The sequence below is a fragment of the Balaenoptera physalus genome (assembly GCF_965194825.1).
Source record: "Balaenoptera physalus genome assembly, chromosome: 4".
NCBI classification, from domain to species: Eukaryota; Metazoa; Chordata; class Mammalia; order Artiodactyla; family Balaenopteridae; genus Balaenoptera; species Balaenoptera physalus.
In genome coordinates, this window is record NC_138891.1 from 84563632 (window position 1) to 84582360 (window position 18729).

Genomic DNA, 18729 nt, shown 5'->3' on the forward strand with positions numbered 1-18729 from the left:
TGGGGATCTTCCCCAACCAGGGTTCGAATCTGTGCCCCCTGTAGTGGAAGCATGGATTCTTAACCACTGGACTGCCAGGTAAGTCCCCCATTTGTATTTTCATAGGTATCGGAACTTCAGGAAAAGAAATAAAACTCCTCATTAAGCATATCAGCAAGCAAATGGATAAGGATTTGTGGAGGGCTCAATAAATGTTCTTGCCTGAAAGAATACCACTGGCTTTTAAATACACTTATTTACTCAGCAAAACCATATTGTGCATATGCTATGTGAATTATATCTCAATAAATTAAACACACACACATAACACACAAACACAGCTACATTGTGCACCCTTGTCTATGCAGGGCACTGGGAGATGGGTGCAGGGAATACTAAGAAATACAAGGTACACTTCCTGCCTCTAGAGTATGAATAGGAGCTAATCAGAACTTAGTTCAGTGTCCTGGCTCACTATTTAACACATCCTTAGAGCAGATGTCAGCTTTCAAAGGAGAACATGCTTAAATGAGTCAGTGTCAAGAATGGTACACTAGGTTCCCCTCTCTGAATCACCTGAGAGCCCTTCTAGCCACTATGGGACCAGGAGGGGTCCTTTTTTTGCCCAGCCTGATGTCAGGGTGGTCCCTGTCAAAAGTCTTCTTAAGAAGGGACTGGAAAGTGGTAATCATGGCGATGGAGAAGGTAAAAATCAGACTTTTAAAATGAAATTTCTACATTTGTTATGGTAGGTTGGAGGAGTGGCATGAAAAGTGGGGAAAATAACTTTCCTGTCACTTTGGATTTGAAACTTTGCACAATGTAAGTTCTCCTTTACCACAGGGCTATAGAAAGCTCTGGCTAACACCACCATCTTGCCATTATAAATCTACTTCTATTTTTTTTTTTTCTTCAGGGCTTAGAAGTGCTGAAGTATGCGTAGAAGTTTTCCATCACTTGCTTTACTTTTTTCTGGGGGGGAGGGGTGGGCATTGCGAGGGAAGAGAGAGAAAATGTTAATTTCCAGGAAAAGACCAAAGGAAGTACAGTTTTGGGTAAAGCAGCTGGGCCAGCACAGATTAATTTTAGATCAAATATCATTCTCACTCCAATAAACTGATATTTCAAAAAAAAAGAGAAAGAATTAAAAAAGTAGGTCCTTAAAAATGATTCTTCAGCCAGGGTGAGATGCATTTGTTCAACAGCCATGGAAAGGCCCTGTAATATGGTGGAGGAGTCCTGAGCTAGGGGTTGAGAAACATGGGTTCTTTTCCAGGTTCACACTGGTCTCTGTGATCTAAGACAAGTTTCTGGCCTCAGACTCATCATCTGAAAAATAAAACTATGTGATGCTTAAAGCTTCTTCCATCTCAGACATACCATCAGTGCATAAAGTATAGGAATGTAACATTACATCTCATGAAGCCATTTGGATTATTAAATGGATTTTCTTCCCCAGTTTCAAAATCTAAAAATCCAACAGTTTTTTCCTCAAGAAGCCCATAAACTCGTGTTTGAGAATGACAAGTAAACAGTCATACAGAATGTTGGAGGGAGATATAATCATGAGAGATCCAAGACGTTTTCTTCTTATGGAAAATGATGGGGAGCTAATTTTGGAAGCCTCTGTCGTAAACTCTTGTGTTTTGTAAGTCTAACCATCTCACGTGTGATAAATATTGGGCTTCTTAAGCCTGCAAGTATGTGTGAGATTACAGTAACCCTCCCATCCCCCATACTCCCTGGCAACCACTATCTCTACTCTGTCTCTAGAGATTTGCTCATTTTTGACATTTCACATAAATGAAAACATACAATATGTGGTCTTATGTGACTGGCTTATTTCACTTAGCATAATATTTTCAAGGTTCATCCATGTTGTAGCATGTATCAGAACTTCATTCTTTTTTATTGCCAAATTAGATTCCACTGGATGGCTATACCACATTTTGTTTATTCATTCATTAGCTGATGAACATCTTGATTGTTTCCACTTTTGTGCTATTATGAATTATGCAGCTATGAAACTTCACATACAAGATTTCATGTGGCCATATGCTTCAATTTTTCTTCAATATATATCTAGTAGTGGAGTTACTGGTAACTCTGTTTATCAGTTTAAATTATTCAAAATATAGGTCATCAAGAGCATAGTCTAGATAGAATTTCCACTGATTTGCTATAATTAGTTATCTTCTTGAAATGGTTTTACTGTGGGAAGGGAAAATCCAAACTGTAGTTCTTCTTAGGCTTCTAGGACTCAGCTCAATGACTGAAGGATCCAAGAAAACACACACACACACACACACACACACACACACACACACACACACACACATTTACATACACACACATTTACCAGCACTATAAGCAAGAATTTATAGGCACGATGTATAATAAAAATCGCTATAGAGAAGATAAATATCCTCCTTACTCCCATCCCAGCCTGGCCCCAAAGCAACCTCATTTGAAGCAATATTTTTCTGGCCAGACCTACATCAAAATTCACATCACCAAACTGAACCCTTGGTTTCTCACAGGGAAGATCTTCTTCCATTGCACTTTTTTTTTTTTTTTTTAAGAAAAATGCATAGATTCTTGTTTTGTATTTCTGTAACTGCAGAGTTATTTACGTGGGTTTTGTAGAACAAGGGACCAGTTCGCCCTAAAGGAGTAATTCCCTTCCTCTTATAAGACAGAAAACTCCCTCAACTCTACTTCTATTAAGGTTTAGAAATATATATATGTATGTATATATATATATATATATATATATATATATGGCTTGATTTTTCAGCTTGAACATAATATAAAAATGCCAAAACACACAAATTTTGCTGAATAGACTTAAAGTCAAATGTAGTGCACCAAAGGACTAAACTCCACTCAAAGGATTAAATAAAGAGTTGACATATGTAAAAATATTAAAAATTTCACAGGTGATTAAACTGTTCCAGGCACCCCCCAAACCAAACACTTTCCAGCTTTTTTGCTCTATGATTTCCCATTAATTGAGGGCTCAGGGGTTTGCCTTTGGGACCATGTCCTACCCTTTACTTCCCTTCAACTTCCATCGTGGGGTCCCTTCCACATAGGACATGCTTACCCAGCCATTTGAGCTGTAAAGTCAATGGAAGGAAATAAAGTCTACGTATTAATAAGTAAACCCTGAGGAAGGTTAACTATGTAGTCATGTGTTTCCCACGCTTTATAACATGTACCCACAGTGCCTGATTCACTCCTATAATTTCTCCTTATCCCTGCTTCCCTCAGTCCCTGTTAGCTGTGGCCCAGGGCGCCCCAGCCGCTTAAGTCAGGGTGTTCTCCTCAGAGCCACCTGAACATGGCCCATATTGCCTCCCTACAATTCTGGTTACCAAGCACCTCTCTCCCCAGAGACTTTCCTTTGGATAGAAAAATACAAGTTTGAAAATATAGTGGACCTTTTGAGGTATTTTTACCCAGAAGTAGAGAGAATCTTGGAGAAAAAAAGAACAAAAATTCCCTTCACAGCAATGATGTCTAAAGACAACCTGTCCATTTTAGACATGCATTCCAAAGCTGCAGCTTCAAATTTCTTAGAAGTTATTGGGTGGATGCCATCTGATCTTGGTGATTTATCTGAATTTAACTCATCAAACAAGTTTTGGGTTGGCGCCGTCTTGAGCTGTGACCTCTTCTTTCCTTCTTTCCAGTCAGGTGACTGACATCTCTCCTGGAACTTACTAGTTCTAGACTGTCCACATGATGGATTTCTTTCCCAACTAAAATCTCTAAGAAATTCATTGGTGAAACAGAACCCACAGCAGAACCAAGAGACAAATCGTACCCTGGTTGTTGGGCTTATTCTTGATGTTCCTCCTTGTCTACTAGGCTTCCTGACCCACTTCTGAGCCTGCTCCTCTTGTGGGTTCCTCAGCCTTGCTTGTCTGCCTGGACTTCTGGTTTTGATCCACTTGACGCTCAAGCTATCCTTATGCTCCTTCCTTTCCGTTAGGGAGAGGCCAGTCTCCCTCATCACCCAACAGTCGGTTGTGTCCATTTCTATCCTCTTGTAGAATCATCACTGCTTTTTGGTCTGTTCTCTTTCCCATGGGCTCTGCTTTGCTCTCCTGGTTCAAACATCCTGTTTTGTCTTCATGTTCTACTGCTGCTGATGGCGCCAGAATGACCTAGAACATTTTACCCCATTTTATCAAGTAGTTGACCTCTGTTCTACATTAAAAGATACTTGGCCAAGATGAATTTAATTCCATTCTTTTTTCATTTCAAAAATATCCGTATAGATTACAGAGAGAAAAAGAGAGAGAGGGAGAGAGAGGAAAAAACGAGAAAGAATATCAGAGGCAGCATTTTTAAATGATTTGAAAATTATCAGTGAATCTGTATAATGTATCATCATTTGATTAAAAAGATAGAGCTTCTCTAAATCTAGCATAACTTAAATTCACTGAATTAAGTAAATTCAAATACTGTTTTTAGAAGGGAAATATCCAAAGGAGGATAGAAGAAAATAATTTGTCTATCATTATCTAATATTTTAATATTAATAAATTGACTGATTTTGAAGGCATTAGCAAGCTCAGCTGTGCATATAAAGGTAGAATCAGAGGTACTATCAGATAAAGAATTGGAAATGAGGTATTTACTTCAACATAGCTGCCCCATCCAGATGTTAAACTTACGAGTGAATTTGGGTTTCACAGTTAGTTTGATTAGTCATGTTGACCGTCCTAAAAAATAATAGCTAAGGTTTCTTCATGTGTCAAAAACTGTATGAAAAGCTTTACACGCATTTTCTGATTTAATCCAAGATAGCCTTTTTAGGTAGGTATTATTTTTATGATCAACATTTTAGAGATAGAAATGCTGATGCCTGGAAAAATGAATTACCTCCTTCAACGTCATCCAGCTGTTAAAAGCTGGATTAGTGATTCCAGTGTAGCACAGGCTACCTGACTCTAAAGCCAGTGCAATTAACCACTAAGCACATCAGTTAAGAGAATTCTCTGATTGGCCTTTCTTTTTATACTTCATGTTCCTACACTATGTGCTCTGCCTTAGCATGAAGGAAAACTACGGTGCTGATTCATTTGGCTGTACTGGAGGGAGCCAAAGGTCAGGCCGGTGAGCATGTTCTTTAAAAACACTACTGTATGACATGCCTTCTCCCAAGACATTTATTCCTTACTCTCTGAACGGACTACCGGCACTGGGAGGACACAAAGCAAGTTACCTGCACAGTTGTCTAGACTTCGAAAGGAACTCATCACCTGGAATATTCACAAGCCTAGAATATTCACATAGGCAATGAAAAGTCTATAATTTTTATAATACTTCTTAGCATGCTTCATAGTAACTATTACCTAGTTAGCACGTGTTTACTAAATATGTTTGTTATATGTTTAGTGTATATTTTTCTTCAGTTTAGTTGCCCATAGTAGGTATTTTCTTTCCTTTGACAGTTCATGACCAGTACTCTTGTCCACCTGACTTCGTCTTTTCCTTTTCCTGTTTCTCCTTCACATCATCTCACCTACCTGTCTCTCAGTGAGCACCCAGTCCCCACACTCACTGTATATTCTCAGCATTCTTTTCCTCTGCATTAATCTTCAGGTTAAACACCTTCTCTTTCTGGTTTTCTTTTTCTCTGGATCTATTCCCAACATAAATTCAGCAGTTGGTAGGATTCAATTATTTAAAGAGTAAACCAATTCCATTCTAAACTTTTCTTTCTAATTGAATTCAATTGTCATTTTTCTCTTGTCTAAATCCATCTTCTCTGCTCACATGTTGCACTAATCTTATGGTTTTTTACCTGGGTCTCCCTCTGTTTATCATGTTTACATAAAGCCTTCATTCATTCTCCTTCAGCATCTAGGCCATTCTATCTTTGGTTGTAGGTCCACATATAACCCTACATCCTTATCCATCTGCAACTTCAATAGTCATCTCTGTCTGGCCATCTTAAGCTGTGCTCCCATCCCAGCTGACCTTTCTCCTCTACTTGCTCGCTTTCCCTTGTCTTCTAGAGGAGAACACCGACAGATGATATCCATTTACAGTCTGTCCACACTTTCTCTGCAAATCACAGGCATAATTTGTTTCAGACAAGGGATGGAGAGTGCCTGTTGGATGTGGCTGCTCAAGGAGGACCATATGCCTGACATAAATCCAGAGGAGAGGAACCTGACCCCTGATCCCTTGCCCCTTTCTCTCAGACTTTATATTAACACAGAACAATTTTTTGTAATATATTTCTCTGACGCTGAATTGATGTATACAGTTATCTGAAACTTCTACATTTCAAGAGCTCAGTATTAAGTTTTATGTGCAAAGGTAAGCTATTTTAAAAAGCAGGATGAATATTTTCCTCACTGATAGTCATGCCAAAAATTATACTGTGAAACCATTCTTCTATTAGGTTGATCTCTTTATGTGTATATAGCAGGACTGGAATGAAAAGATTTGGTCAAGTTCAGTATCCATCACAGACATTACTAGTGGTTTGCAAACTGCCCACACCAGTATCTCCAGGGAGACAGTGGATTTCAGCTGCTGCATCACCAACCTGTTGCCAAGGAAACAAGAGAGGGCGAAAAAAATCCTTAATGACATTCAATTTCAAGGCAGTCAAGAAACCCCTGAAAAGAATTTCAACAGTCCTATGAAGGAAGCTGAAATAGGCTTCTAATTATAAATTCTAAGCCATCTCTTCTTACTCCAGGTTATACTGTCTGCTTAGATCTCAGTTTTTCAGCCATTCTGTTTACCAAGGAATATGTTCCAGATGTCAAAATAGCAAGAGTGCTTTCCTGCAAGGAAGAGGAGGCAAGGGGAGAAAAGATGGAAGAAGACAGAGAGTCTAGAAGAAAAAATGAATAGTGGTGAAGTAGTTAAACATATAACACACTTCCAAGGCAAATGAAGCCATAAGTCCTAACCTAGTGGAGCTGGCATAAATTACAGTCCAAATCTGTCAGATTTTAAATACATTTATAAGTGTATTTGTGTCAGAGCATGTTAGAGATTCTATACACATGCCTACATTAGAAAATATGAGATTTTATTCAGCATTTATGTTTTTGATGTTATATTCAGATACAAAATATTCAGGGCAGGACTTCTGAGTAACTGCTTTGCATTTAAGTGTTGTCCCCCCCGCCAGTATACAGAAAACACTTCTAATTCATCAGTGCTTATAACTTTCAAGTGTGTGAAGGATTAGCTACAATATTATGTTTGGGGACACATAAGCAATCATGTGGAAGAGTGTAGACACATGTAACATAGATCTTCGTGAGGACATTGATGAGTTGGTTGTGTGGAAGCTGGTGGGTATTGATGCCCTGTCTAGAAAGCCCCATTAGCCCACCCATAGTGATGTATCTTGGGCTTCCAATCAGTTTCTTTCTCTCCAGCAGCCCTTCCCATGCCCACCAGCCTCCTACACAGGCTTTCCTCCTAGTGGAATTTAAAGCTCTTTCAAATCTCTGGGACTCAGAACAACGTTCTCTGAGAGGAGTACCTATTAAATGTCCCAGATCAGTACTTTTCAAACCTTCATGTACATACAAATCAGCTCTGATTCACTTGGCGTGCATCTCCAGTAACTTCCCCAGTGCTGCTGAGGTTCCTGATTCAAGATCCTAGACTACAAATTCCCTGAAGGCGGCAGCTGATTCTGATTAATATATAATATAATGACTGGCAGGATGTAAGTATTTAATATATCTTTTTTGAATAAAAGTAACCTTATGATACTTCCCACCCTACCCTAGTTCTATTCCCACTCTTGGCAAGGACTACAAAATCTTTGCACAACTTCGGAAAGTCATGGTCCAACAGCACTCTGGACTTACCTCTTGTGGTAGAGTCTGGCCAGCTGATCAGCACATCTGATTCCTCCTCTTCCCAAGCATAGAGCATGGCAACATTTCCCAGTTTCCCTTGCAGTTAAGCATGGCCATTTGCCTGGCTTATAGCCAATAGAATGTGAGCAGAAGTGATGTGTGTGCCCCTTTCCTTTCTGCTGGTAACTACTAGACCTAGGAGATGGTGTAGCCTAGGAGAAGGAAGGAGCCAGGTCTCCTGAACCATCTCTTCAAGGAGAATTCACCCTCTGATCAGTCACCCATTTCAGACTTTATATGAATGAGAAATGTTTATCATATTTGAACAATTATACACTTTTTCTTGTTATAGCAGCTACAATTAGCTTAATTATAAATTTTCCCTTTTAAATCTTATCACATTGTATTATATTTATGTGACTCTCCCACTGGAATGTGAGCTTTCAAAGGTGCATAACTTTTTGTTTTGGCCACCTCATGCATATGACAGTGACTGACACACAGTCGGTGACCAACTGCGCTCTATGAATTAGTAAGTGAAGATGGTGTTATTTTTTGGTCATTCACCTATTTAATTTATGGAGCACCTACTATAAATAAAATTTCATTCTCATGCCCCATAAAAAAGAGAAGTAGAGAAAGAAAAATCAAGCTAATTTAGTTATGCTTAGACTGTAGTTTCTTTCTTGGGGGCACAGATGGCAATGAGTAGGGGGAGGAGGAAAGATACTGCTACATAGGCTTCTTTACCTTCATTCATGGCATGTGTGACCTTTCCATGACAGATCTGATTGTACAGAATGAAAAGGGGTAAAGAAAAGGGTGTGGAAAAGTGAATAGAGGCCTCATTGAAAGTGAGTGGGCACTGAGCACAACCAAATGGAAAATTATAGCATAGATAAAGTGGTTAAGAGGAAAAATATACATGTATACATATATATGAAGCATACATTTTATGTAACTATACATGGCTACATAATCTACCTTTTATTTGGGCTTACTCCTTGTGTAGTACTGTGCTAGGCTTTACATACATTATCCATAATCTTTACAATAATTCTATAAAGTAAGTATTATCTTCATTTTTCCAACCTGGAAGCTAAGTTTCAGAGAGGATTGGTAAATTGTCTGATGATTTGAACACATCCATCTGGTTTCAAAGGTCAATTATTCCGCACTTGATTACACTGAGCAAAAAATGTACTTAGGGAGACTTTGTGACAGAATATTTGAAAGCAGAATTATCCTGGAAAATTCAGGACTCATGGTTGTTGTAGGTACTTTGTGAGGCTTTGTAAGTAACCATGCCAGAGAGACGTGTTGTCTCGATTTCCAAGCTCCATGAGAGGCAGTCATGCTGGATGTATGACATTCTCTTGGGATGGCACGGAGGGGTGAAGGACATGGCCTGGGGATAATCATATGCTTGCTGAGACAGTGGTAGAAATGAAATCATTTGTTCTCTTACCAGAAAAGGAAGTGAGGACTGTGATGTTCATTATCACATGCTAACTTGGGCAAGGTATTGAGAAGCGAAACCCCAGGCCTTCTGACCTCTAAACCTCTCTCTTTCCATTAGACTGGACCTTACTACACCTGGAGATGTGGATCAGACATCTTCAAAGCCCCTATAAATGAATGGGCTGTTGGCCCTTTTACATTCCATTGGGTGGCTCTTTTAAACTATAATTTGGACACAGGTCTCTCTTCCAGTTTACTTTCTAATGTATCTAACTGCATATTTTCTTATAAAGAAACTCAATGGCTTCCAAATTTCCAAATCTTTATTTTTCTTCCTTCATTTTTTAAACTATCCACTTGAAAATGCTTCCTTCCTAAAGACTACCATGAATATGCCTTGCATTTTTCTTTTTTTTAAAATTAATTAATTAATTAATTAATTAATTAATATATTTTTGGCTGCGTTGGGTCTTCGTTGCTGCTTGCGGGCTTTCTCTAGTTGCTGCGAGCGGGGACTACTCTTCGTTGCGGTGCTCAGGCTTCTCATTGCGGTGGCTTCTCTTGTTGAGGAGCACGGGCTCTAGGCGCGTGGGCTCTAGAGTGCAGGCGCAGTAGTTGTGGCACACGAGCTTAGTTGCTCCGCAGCATGTGGGATCTTCCCGGACCAGGGCTCGAACCCGTGTCCCCTGCATTGGCAGGCGGATTCTTAACCACTGCATCACCAGGGAAGTCCTGCCTTGCGTTTTTCAATAGCCATCCCAGGTTTCATCCTGAAACTTAATCTAAATAGTACTTGAAGAACATTTTCCCTCTTCTAATTGCAATACCATTTGTAATTCACATAATACAATTTATTATTTGTATTATTCCCAAACTATTTTGTGTACGTACATCTTATTGGCTTAATTGGGTTATAAGAGCTGGGAACCTTCTTGCCACTATATGTAAACTCCTTGAGGGTAGCACCTACACCTTTGTAAACCCTTGTAGTTCCTACAGCACTTACTTGTGTACTAGTTGCTTATAAATATTGGGCAAAATGAATTATGCTTCTCTGGCAGTCCTATATTAGCTGGTACAGTGCTGGGCCCATAGCAAAGTATCTATGTACTTGGAAACATACATACAGTGGTATAGTCTGAATTATTCACAGCTGTGTCCTTAGCTCCTAGCACAGGGAATGGCCTATATAAGATACTCAAAAATTACATGTTGAATAAACGAAAGAATGTTATGAATGTTCATTGTACGATTTCCCTATATTGCTCTTCCATTATTCTACATCTACTAAAGAAATCACATAGATCAAAGCTTCTCAATTTCTAATGTGCATATGAATCCCCTGGAGACCCTGTTCAAATGCACATTCTGTTTCAGTAGATCTGGGGTGGGGCCTGTTTCATTTAGTGTGGGTGGGGTGTCTCTAACTGGATCCCAGATGATACCCAGGCAGTCTACATATCACATTTTCAGAAGCAAGGACATAGACAAGCTCATTAAAAAAAAAGCAGGACTTCCGCACTTGAATTGAAACTTACCACTGAACATCAGCATGGCTTTCCCAAAATGTGTTTAAAGATCCTTGCTTTCCAGCCTCTTAGGAAAGAGGTCCTGGGGCACTAAATGTGTATGTACCAACATGAGTATTACACATCTACTAAAACAACACCACCAATATCTGATCATCAGATCTACTAAATAAGTATTGATCAGACCTAATTCTGCTTCAGTATTCAGTCTGATGAGAGACTCTGCGTTTAAAGATCAAACTAATAGTGTTGTCACTAAGTTTTTGTGTACGACAAAGAGGCAATAATGTTAACGTCAGGAGGCATTTTTCAGGAAGATTTCCAACGGGAATGAAGATATCTGGCTATTGGAAAAGGATTAAAAAAAAAAAACTTTCAGTGCTGTGTGAGAGATCAGCTCATTATTCATTCTCGAATTTGTCTTAATGCTAATAGAAAAGAATGTCAATTAACCAAATTGAGTTAAAGTCTTGGGATCAAGGAGAAGTGGAAAGTAAACTTTAGCTATAATTATGCTATAGGGTAGATAACATTTTTAAAATATATCTTGTTTTTTCTATATTTTATTTCACATGCAAAGTTCTATAACCCACCATACCTAGCATTTAGAGAAGTATATTTATAAGCTGTCATTGGATCACCTCTTATGTCTTCTTATAAAGTAAACTTTTGCAATTAGGGTCACTGTCTATACCTTAAACATTTAAAAATGCTAACTGGCAAGCTCCGTGCTATGCAAACCATGGGTAAGGTAGATAATAATAGGTTTTAGTGATTATTAAGCAGTGTTGTGCTGTAGGCAAAAGTCTAAAGGCTCAATTCAGTCATGAAAGGAACTGATTTTTCATTTGTTGTTACTGCAGTAGACGCCATACTAATCATCATTATTGCTGCCATTCTGTAGGAAGGTATCCATTTTAGAAGCCCTGGGTACATTTTCAGAATGTGTAATCAAATTTACTCTTCCCATTTGCACTCTTCATAGAGCATTTTGTATCTATTCAGGTAATACTTTGATATTGAGCCTCATGCATGCAACTTTACACCATGTCCAAGATGTAAATACACCATGACCACACCTGAAAGAGCTTAGTGGATAGTTGAGTCAAATAGATTTTAGGAGATGATACAAATTAGATAGGTCAACCTCATTTTCTTTTCATATTCCTAAACTCTGGCCCTAACCTTCTTTCTGGTCTAATCTTCCTAAAATTCACTCTCCCATTAGTAACTCTTGAGATATGGGCAGAGGAAGTATAGAGAAGAGACAAGGAGGGTGTTGGAAAGTTAGGAGAGGTGGTGCCAGAAAAGAAGGTTAAAAAACAAGCACACAAAACCCAAGAGGTAGGGAAGCTAAGGGTCAGAGAGAGGGACATCTTGCCCCTGGAGAAGCAGGGTAGGGAAAAGAAAGGACCTGGTTAAGGAGAAGAAATAAAGCCTGCTTAGTGTGTTTCTAACATTTCAAGGCAGATTTAGACTTACAGGAGAAACAAAAGCAGAATGGCAGCTTTCATTCTCTTCCACCCACTTTAACCTCCAAAACAAGTGTTTTGGAGAGTTTAGTTCTTGGAATACCGTCATTATCCTCCACATTATTCCTGTCATGATTCTTGACATAATTCTTAATATCCACCTAGACAATCCTTCTAATTCCCTCAACTTGGTTCCCTGATTGACCCCCTTTCATTTCACTCTCAGACCCCTGTCACTATCACTTTTATCTTTGCAGCCCACTGCCTCTAGAACCTGACTATAGCAAGCCTTGGCCATCACTAGATCATGCCACTTTTTTACTGTCTCTCACCCCTCTCGAATCCGTACTTCCCTCCTTACACAACTTAAATTCTATAGTTCATCATTAGAATGCATACATTTGCTTGTATCCTCAACCCATTTGCCCCTCTTCCTTTGTCATAACAGCAACTTAACAAAATTGCATTGCCAGTTCATCCTGACTCTCCATTGCCTCCTTATCTGCACTCCTGCGGCTGAATATGACTGGAGAAAGACACATAAAATGCTCGATCACTCTCCTCAAGTTAAGTCTGTAAAGCTACCCCTATTTCCCTGCTCTGTTCACTCTCTCGCTCTCCAAGATGGTTATTTCATACCTTTTCTCTTCCTGAAATCTCTACCACCTTCTCCCGCAACCTCAATCTCATCTTGTGACCTGCTTCTCAGTTCACTGAAAAAATAGAAGTAATCAGAACTTCCACAAGATTCTACCACCATGTTGAACCAACTACTAAAACCTGAACCCATACAGAGTGTATACTCTGCTTTTGTTTGTTGTTTTTGTTACTGTGGTCCATGTTCCCAAGATTAACCTTCCATTTGGTACATTAGCTATGGCATTTTTTTCTCTCTCTCTATTGGAGGATAAAATTTTCTCTTGCTATTAGATTACGCCTACCAGCTTATAAAACTGATGTTATTCCTCCCATCTTAAAAACAAAAAGACAAAAACATGTCTCTTGGCCTCACTTTCCTCTCTGGCTACCTTCTCTTCAAATTCATTCTAGGTTGGTTTTTCTCCACTTTGGCACGGAGACCACTCTCATCAAGGTTGTCGGTGAATTCCATGTTATTGACCTCTTTGAAATACTTTTCTCATTTGGTTTTCAGAGCACGATATTTTCCTGGTTTTCTTCCAATCTTACTAGCCACACATTCTCTACTTCCTTTGCTGGTTTCATCTCACATCACTAAACTCTTAAATTTTGAGAGCCTCCAGGTTCAGGTCTTGGACCTCTTCATTTTTCCATCTATACTCACTCCCCTGTTAGTAATTCCACTGAGCCTGCTGGCTTTAAATACCATCTATATACTGATGATTCCCGAAGTTCTGTCTCCAGCCTGGACCTTTCCTCAGAATCCCAGACTTGTGTAACTGTTTGCCTACTCAACCTCTCCACTGGGATGTCTAGTAGGCATTTCAAAATTATCATTCCAAAACTAAAATTCTAGTTATTTTCCCCATGCTTAAGTGCCCATAGAATTCTCCACCTGAATAAATGACAACACCATTCTTCTATCTGCTCAGACTCAAATCCTGGGAGTCATCGTGACTCTTTCTCACTCCACAACTAATCCATCAGCAAATCCTCTTGGCTCTACCTTTGGAATATATTCAGAATCTGACCATTTCTCACCACTTCCCACTCTGGTCTTTACTCCATTGATTTTCATTTGGATTACTGCAATAATCTCTTAACTCTGACCTCCCTGCTTCAGCCCTGTACCAACTATGGCTTATTCTCAGCACAACGGCCAAGTAATCATTTGAAAATATAAGTCAGATCATATCACTCTACTCATAATCCTCCAATTGCTTCTTATATTACTCCAAATAAAAGAAAGTGTTTAGAATGGTTACAAAGTCCTTCGGTGCCTCTTTGATCTTCTCTTACTCTCTTCTCATTGTTTCACGGGACTAATCCTTGAATATTCCAGTCACGTTCCACCTCAGGACATTTGTGCTATTGTTTCCTCTGCCTGGAATAGTCTTCCCTCTAGATATCAGTATGGTTTACTTCTTCACCTCCTTTTGTTTTTATCTCCCGTGCCACCTTCTTAGGTCTTCCCTGACTCCTGAATCCTCTCAGATTGCAACTTGTGACTTCCCCATTGCCCTCTCCTGCTTTATTTCATTTTTTCCCTAATACTTATCATTATCTCTTGCTATTTATTATTATTTGTTTTACTATCTCCCCACTAGAAACTAAGTTCCATGAGAGCTTAAATTTTGTTGCTTGTTCACTATTGCAAAATCTCATTGCCCAGGGCTAACATTCTAGGTCTCTGTTAGTATTTATTTAATGACTAACTGAATGGATGAATGAATGAAGTACAATTCTGGTGTTTTTCTTTGTGAGTAGCATACAGTTAAGGAAAATCTCAACCCCAGATATTTTTTTCAAGAAGACTCTGAGGTTATTAATCTAGCACAACACTAAAACTCCTAATTAAATGGAGGAATATCTGTGGTTATCCAGATGTTTTAACTGCTTAGAAAGTATCCAAGTAGTCAACCATTTCTAATATCTTCCTTTAATAACTAGACTCGCTTTAGGATAATTGGATTCCAAGTGACCAAGTCTGTGTCACTATTTCACTAGTGATGCTGATAAACCTCTAGAACAAACCTTTCCTTTAAAAATAGAAAACAGTAGAAATGAGACTCAATAAGAAAATTCACTTTCCATCAACTGTACAGTAATCAATCAATTATGTATCAGGCACTATACACAGCAGCCATTAAAAACACAAATATTTTCAGTCCTTCAGGGCAAGAAATACCTATGTGTTCAACTTCTTTTTGAATCTGACTTTATTTTACCTAAACTTTAGAATAAAATACAGTTGACCCTTTAACAGCACAGGTTTGAACTGCACAGGTCCACTTACGTGCAGATTTTTTAAAATAACAAACGCTACAGTACTACACAATCTGCAGTAGGTTGAATCCAGGGATGTGGAACCATGGATATGGAGGGACAGTGGATGTGGAGGGCTGACTATAAATTATACTCAGATTTCTGACTGTGTGGAGGGTTGGCACCCCTAACCCCTGGTTGTTCAAGGGTCAAGTGTATTCACATTGCATTTTACATTAAAACAATACATGGAAAATATAAGAGTGTACCTAACATGTTGCCAGGAATTTAGTAGGTTATTTTTCCTCCTTCCTTGGATGTTTTAATTTTTTGCAATGATTTTAATAATATTTGTGGGGAAAAGTTGTGTTTCCCATTAAAGGAGTTTCAGGCAATGACTACCAGGTGGGAGACTTTTCGTTGTGGTCTTTTCAGTGAGAGCTTTCTTCTTGTCTCTACACGTGTAATTTCACTTTCTTCTTAGTAGCAAGAGTAATGATTAAAAAATGAGTCAGGGGCTTCCCTGGTGGCGCAGTGGTTGAGAATCTGCCTGCTAATGCAGGGGACACGGGTTCGAGCCCTGGTCTGGGAAGATCCCACATGCCGCAGAGCAGCTGGGCCCGTGAGCCACAATTACTGAGCCTGCGTGTCTGGAGCCTGTGCTCCGCAACAAGAGAGGCCGCGATAGTGAGAGGCCCACGCACAGCGATGAAGAGTGGCCCCCACTTGCCACAACTAGAGAAAGCCCTCGCACAGAAATGAAGACCCAACATAGCCATAAATTAAAAATAAATAAATAAATAAATAAATAAAAATTAAAAAAAAAATGAGTCAGATTATATTAATCCTTTGCTTAAAATAATTCAGTATTTTCCAACTCTATCTAGAATAAAATCCAAATTCATTTTTAGGACTTCAAGATCTTGCATCTTCTAGCTATTGTGTTTCTCTCCAAACTAATCTCACACCACTCTCTCCTGTGTTCATTTTCATCCAGTGACAAAGGTCAGCAAGATTTTTCCACCTTAGCTCATGCTCTTCCCTTTGCCTGGAATGGTCTTCCTCTGAAGACTCTCAGAAGGCTTGTTCCTTTTCATCATTCTGTTTCTGCCAAATGTCACTTCCTCAGAGCTCACCCTGACTATCCTATCTCATAGTAGGTCTCCCATATTCTTATTCTCTTCTCCTTGCTTGTTTCTTTCACGGAAATTGTCATAATGCTACGGTTATTTTTATTCATTTGTTTCTTTACTTGCTTTTTGTCTGTCTTCTCCCTAGACTGTAGTCTCTATGAGGGTAGAGACCATGTCTTTCTTATGTATTCTTGAATTCCCAGCTCCTAGTATAGTGGCTGGAAAATAGTAAATGTTCAATAGATATTTATTAAATGAATAAATGAATGAATGAATTACTGAGACAAGATGTAGAGTCGTTCACATATTGCTGAAGGTTCAGAGTCAGGGAGATTACAAAAAAAAAAAAAAAAAAAGCATTTGGCTCAAGGAGAGAACAGTGGATAAAACCTTGTAGAAGTTAGAACCCTAATATTTATGGAGCAGACAGAAGAGAAAGGGCCTGCTGAAGAGGTAGAGGATGTGGCTTAAGAAAAGTGAAAGAACTGCCAGAGGAGAAGGGGAGAGGTAAAATATGCCACGTGCTCTGTTGGATCCGTAGCACAATGCTTAGGCATTCCAAAAACATATGTCCATCTGTGGAATGAAATAATAAGAATGGGTTCAACATAACAAATGTCTGAGGAAATCAAGAAAGATAAGTTTTTAGTAATTAAGAGGCTACCAATCACCTTCACAGAAACTTTTACTTTCTAACATATTATATAATTAATATGCTTAATATGTTCGTTCTTACTGTTTGCCTTCTCTGTTAGAATGTACACTCTATGAGGACAGGAAATCTTTCTTTATTCATTGATGGATCCCAAGCTGCTAGAACAACTCCTGCACAAAGTCAAGGAGGTGAGTATTGGACATTTTTAAAGCCTTGGTTTATATACAAAAAGAATTGTTTTTCATAATGTTTAATTCTTTAGTGAGCCCAAACAATAAGAGCATTAGTATTATATTGTCAAATCAGCCATTGTTCTACCAGTGAATGAGTTGGACATTAAGTGGTCTTAAGACTTGTGCTCAATCCTCACCACAGATTGACTGTGTGATCTGGAGATAGGTTTAAATGTCAGCAGCCATTGTTTATTGTTCAGTCTGCTCAGTGGAAGTCAGTCCTTTAAATCTTTTATGCAACAACAATAGCAAAGACCAGAGGGCCTGATTTTGTCTTTATCATCATGGCACATCCTTCTTCTTGCTCACGGAAGCTATTGTTGAGAACATGTCACTCCATGAGCAATTCATTTAAGACCCAGAAAGCCTGAACTTTTCTGCAGATGAAGAGTTCACCACCTGAGAGAAACTTACAAACACTTTTTCTAATCAGTGGGACTAGTCTCAGAACTGACAGATTATTGCAAAATATAATTTACACATTTTTATAAATTAGACTATGCCCCCAAAGACTCTAACTTTCCCTTCATTCATTTTTCTCAAGCTTTCCTGAGAAACAGATCTATTTTCTATTTTCTGAATTCAGTAGAGAAATATGAAATTGGCTTTTTCATGTTTTTGGTGGTTGACTCTTTGGTGGTGCTTCTGAGCATATTTTGCACTTGGTCTTCTTATTACATCTAAAATTGAAAAGAGTTTTAAACAGTCTCATGTTTATATATTTCTTGATATTGTGAAAATTGCTCTATGCCAACTAGACTAAGGTGTTTTGGGATGTAATGGTGGGGAGGGTGGAGATAAGCAGATGGTGTGAGGAAATGTTGGGTTAAATGACTGGGAAAGGAGAATGTATGAGAAATTTGGGGAACATTTTGGAGGGAGAAATAACTGCCTATGTGGGTACATGTACATAGTGCTTAAGGTTTTTAAGACTAAAAATGTATACATCTGAATGTATACACCTGTTTTCTTATAACAGGTGTGTGTCATATATTTGGATGTCAACAAAAACTATCACTGCAAATGGCATGAGAGCCAAAAGGATTCAATATCAGAACATCAGTTTATCAAGACTGTCTAGTAGAAGAGGCATATGTTCTGAGTACTCTCCATTGATTGGCCAGCTGATGTTTCCATGGCAATCCATGTACAGCTCAGACATCTTTACTCGCCTATCCTACACTACCTCCATTACACAGCAAAAACAACAGCAAGATTAATAAGCAGACACACTTGGTAAATGCAATTTGGTACTGCAGCCGTTAAGTTGTGGATGATTATTCTAACTGAAGAATAACTACAGTCTCTATTATACCCCCAAGCACTGGCAAAGCAGCAAAGAAACCTTATATTTTGTCTTATAGTTGGGAAAAATGTGATTTATCTAGATAATTTCTTGACCATACCACAGAGGTTGAAGAAAATAATGGCATTAAGTTGGAAAAAGTGAATCTACTAGGGTTTCTTTAAATTTCTTTTTTTACATATATATTTTAATTTTGAAGGTAAA

The 18729-nt window shown here is 38.7% G+C and overlaps 2 long non-coding RNA genes across 3 annotated transcripts in view; one reads left to right on the forward strand and one right to left on the reverse strand.

The window, feature by feature from the left end:
• The window catches only part of LOC309659886, a 372324-nt gene that overhangs the window by 25686 nt on the left and 327909 nt on the right, over positions 1-18729 (reverse strand). The window lies entirely within an intron of this gene.
• The window catches only part of LOC309659885, a 58258-nt gene continuing 55554 nt past the window's right edge, over positions 16026-18729 (forward strand). The window contains exon 1 of the long non-coding RNA XR_014263019.1: positions 16026-18455. This is a non-coding gene — a long non-coding RNA (uncharacterized lncRNA). The remainder of the gene's footprint in view (positions 18456-18729) is intronic.